Consider the following 4,468-nt stretch of genomic DNA (forward strand, 5'->3'; position numbering starts at 1 on the left):
AATTTTTTAGAGAAGTTAGCAAATTTTAAAAATGTTCGCGAAAGTGAAAACAGTTCACTATTTTAAAATGAGAAAACAGAAAAACAGAACTAAAAAATGAACAAGAAAAAGGAAAAAAAGGAAAAAGGGAAAAAAGGAAAAAATGAAAAAAAGGAAACCAAAAAGAAAGGAAAAAACACGAAAAAAATAACCCGAACAGAAAAACAAGTGAAAAAAGAAACCTGCAAAAAAATAGGGCCCAAAAAACAGGTGGGAGGAGAGATATTAGGCCCTAGCTCACTTAGAGGTAGTGCAACATGGGTGGTGCACGGTCTATCATTGTGCGGCATTTCCTATTTAGCGCTGAGGCGCCGGTTTGTACTGTTTTTCGCTAACCGGCGCCTGCAGCAGCTACTCCTGCGTCTTAGTCAGGCCGGCCCATATTAGATTTTTTTTACTGTTTTCTAAACTCGAGATAAACTGCAAAAAAAGCACGCGAACTAGGAATCGAACCTGCGACGCAGGTGTTAAGGATTAATTAAATTCTAATAATCCATGCTTAGGTCAGTTGTGTAGATTAGCAACCGCTAGTTACCGCCTATGTAGTTACCGCCTTGTAACAGGGGTATAAATACCCTACTCTTCAATCAATAAAATAAGATGTTCATTCTGTCAATCACTTGTACTTTCACACGTTATCGCACACGCCTCTTCCAGAGAGCAATTAGGCCAAGAACTCGACGGCACCAGCGTCCCTGGCCATCGGCCTGATACACGGCTGTGGCAGCCCGACGGCGTGGACACCAGCAGCGGCACCCTTTCAGTTGGCGGCGGCGGCGGCCAACGTCAGGCACACGACAACAGGGGCGGAGAGAGGCGCAGCCCCTCAAGGCACGAACGCCTAAAACAGCCAGAAGGGAAATATAGCAGGAAACACTAATTCCGTTTAGTTTTTGTTCTTCCCGTGATCTGGAAATTAACTGCATTTTTCTGCACATAGTGGATCGCTTCATCCGAGCATGTGGGCATGGTGACATGAATAGGTGGCTGAAGCATCAACCGGAAGAAATCCTTGATGAAGGAAGAGAAAGCTTCAATCAAGAACGTACCATGTCTTTTTCTAATTTCTTGAACTGGAACTAGCGGCCACTGCCGCTCGTCGTCTCGCCATCACTGCAGCAGCAACAACCGCGTCGACGACGCACGCAGAAGCATCAGTCCTCCGGGCGCGGCGGACACCACAGCCACGACACGCCGCTCCTCCGAGCGGCCCTCGGCCCGGCTCTCCGCAGCCGCATCACGCGGTGGAGGTGGCCCCGCACTCAAGTCCGAGTAACGGCGGTGTCCCCGCGTACGAGGTTTGGTGGCGCCAGCATCCTCTCTCTGGCCCGGCGAGCCCTCGAGGCAGCCGGGGACGGCGGTAATTTTCCCCTCAGGAACCGCACGAGAAGAAGATTGGGGCAACCTTATCCATTTTGGTGACTTTTAGTTCGGCTCTCCAACTTTCTAGTATTCGCATATTAGTATCTATAGTACATCTTCAGGCCACAGGTTTTACTGTACTTTACGTCTGTGCAACTGGGATTTCTGAAATAATTTTCAGGCCATAACAACTGCAGAATAGCCCAACAGATTTTCTGCTTGGATCCTCAGATCTAATTGAGTTCAATCTCTGTGTTTCCTGTAAATAGCAGTTTATCTCCTTAGTTATACTGTAAAAATTTACATTAGAGAGACCCTATCTCTCTGTATCGTATTTACTATAAGTAAGTGATTATTCTAGACAAATTTTCTAGAATCTGTTGCATGTTCAATCTGTTTGCTTTTCAAGCATCAACCGGAAGCAATCTGTTTATTTTAGTGAAACAACTATGTTTTGCAATTGAATTTGTTTCTCTCTCTTGCAAATCTTGACGTAATTTCAAAACAAGGATTATGAGCTGTCATACTTAATTCTAAATATACTAAATCTAACCAGGTTTGATTTACCCTTTTTTTCGACTTTTTTCACTCAGTGAAAATCCATCCAATCGGAGGCTGCCACGTTATATAGTGGGGGATCTGGCTGTGTACGTTTTGGGTGGCTTGAGCGATTTTACCTGAGATCTGGGACATTCCTTCTGCTGTTGCACGGATCCAATTTGACTACGTCTAGATTGATTTGGCAGTTTCCTGTTTTGAGGTTTGCATGCGGTGTCCCGGTGTTGTGATTTGCATGCCTCCAGCCTGATCCTGATGTGTACGTGTCCCTATTTTGGTGGTTTCTACATCATAATCTACGTGGCGGTTAGGCGGTGTTGTTTTGACGATGGCTCTGGGTGCATCGATGTTTCTCGGCGCAGTCGATACTTCTGGTCGTTGCTGTGCTCGATACTTCGGATGGGCTGGATTGCTATAAATACGAGTTTGCCGTCTCTTTGTTTCTTCCGCCTTACGGAGCGGGTCGTGGTGAATGGTGATTCATGTGGAGGTGGTGCCGCCGCTGGGGCCGTCCGTCCTCCCCGACCTCGCTGCCGCTGGCCCATGCCTTGCCGGAGACCCAACTGCCGGGATCTCGTTGAGGAGCTCCTTCATCCCTTGAGGCGAACCCGAAGGCGAGGATGTTGGCGGTGCTGTTCGCGACGGTCATGGCGTACCACGTACAGGGAGAAGGCCACCGCGATGGACGACCGGCTGGCCGGGGTGTACAAGTTCGGCCACCTCTCTCTCCTGCATCAGGTCCAGCTGCCGTCGGCGGCATCGTCCTCCTCCTCAATACCGGCCCCCGGCAAGCCCCCGTATGGAGCTCAAAGGCACTGGAGACCCGTTCTGCAACGTCGGCCTTCCCGAGCTCCTGGTGGTTGCCTCGACGCCCACCGGCGTTGCTCCGGCTCCTGCCGCCGGCGTGGTGCGTCGTCAGTTTAGCGAGAGGATGAAGGCGCATGCACGCCTCGCTGTCCGCTGGATCCCATCCGTGGCCCAAGCGAGAGCATTCTCCCCTATGTGTCCGGCCGGCGTGGCGGCGTCCCTCTCCACCTTTCTTGTTTTCTTTTGCAGTTTTGCTCCTTCTTCACTCTCTTTTTGAGCAGCGTGGGATTGGCGGCCGCGGTGGAACGGACTACTCCGTGCGCAACGCCGGCTGTATCCGGTGGCCAGCGCCTGTGCGGTGCAGAGGACGCTGATGCCGCGACCCACAATGGCGGACAACCAGTCAACCATACGCCGGGGCTGGGCGCTGCGCCGCGGGAGTCTCGTTCGCGTTACTGGCGAACTGTGTGGACGCGGTCGTGACGGTAGCAGGCTTCAGCATCAGCTTGCAGAGGTGAGCAAGATTCAGAAGGCCTTCAACAAAACGTCAGTTGGCTTTGTTGTGACTGCGTGGGCAGTCCGCATGAACGACGCTCAAATTGTGTCAGGCAGTTTTGGGCGTTTGTTGTGAACACTTGTGATGGAGGAGGGGTGCAGCAACATGGAGGGATGGTGGGTGGCGGCTTCGACATCTCTGTACTGCCTATAAAGCGTCACATGGTGGATGGTGGTGCAGCAACTTGTGATGCTATGTTTCATTTGCCCCATCTCCCATCTCTGCTCTTATTTTAAGTAAATGCCCAGATGCCTTACATTTATCTCTGCGGGAGTTTTTCTTTTCTAATGATATCATCTATACATGTTACTTAGTTACTAAACCTATGTAACGTAGGGTCTAATTGATAAATTGCTAGCAGTATCCGCATACTTTTGTGGAGATCATATGGGGGAGGATCGGACAGTGTGGCAACAGACATCAAGGTGTGTTCTTTCAAAGAATCTTCGCATCGAGTCAATGACCATCATATTTTGGTGTGTGTGTGTGAAAATAATACAGTATTATATTTCTACTGAATGCATGAGCATGATGTATCACACACATCTACATGTCTAGGCTTTTTCAGTGTTTGTTCCAGATGGAAACCAGAAGCATCACTGTCCTCGACTAGAATCACCATGGCCAGATTAAAGACTGCAAGCTGGCAAGTTCTTCCTTTCGATTTCTCAATCGTTAGGTTATGGATCATCTCCCCCTTGCTAGCAGATACGAAGTACAGAAAATTTTGTGACCAGATACGAAATACAGATACAAAAAGACCAGCCAATGGTCTACATTCCACGCGCTTCCTTCTTGAAGCCAGTCTGACTGCCAAACTGGAAATCCACATATACGGCCATTGGAATCGATCCCACAAAACAACAGAAGCATGTGTTGTGACTAATCTGCCATGGGCAATTTCAAAGGAAAAAACACGCTACATTCACAGGTCAGCCAACTGAAACACACTAGAAGCCCCCCACAAAAGAAAAAGAAACACACTAGAAGCAGCAGAGGAAATTATCCTATACGACTTCACTGGATCGCATGCAACAATATGCAAAAGCTTTATACCACTTCATCACAGGCACCAATCCCCGAGGAGGCCGCACTAGAATGATATAAGCTACAAATGAATGTTATGCTTTTAGTCTTACTACACAA

General features: G+C 48.8%; 1 long non-coding RNA gene across 1 annotated transcript; it reads right to left on the bottom strand.

The window, feature by feature from the left end:
- Positions 1–628: 628 nt before the first annotated feature.
- LOC120963135 (uncharacterized) lies at positions 629–1,821 on the bottom strand. Its single transcript, XR_005755123.3, has 2 exons — positions 1,089–1,821; positions 629–880 (listed from the first exon to the last, which is right to left on the bottom strand). It is a non-coding gene; the product is annotated as an uncharacterized lncRNA (long non-coding RNA).
- Between the last annotated feature and the right edge of the window lie 2,647 nt (positions 1,822–4,468).

Source organism: Aegilops tauschii, chromosome 1 (genome assembly GCF_002575655.3).
Source record: "Aegilops tauschii subsp. strangulata cultivar AL8/78 chromosome 1, Aet v6.0, whole genome shotgun sequence".
NCBI classification, from domain to species: Eukaryota; Viridiplantae; Streptophyta; class Magnoliopsida; order Poales; family Poaceae; genus Aegilops; species Aegilops tauschii.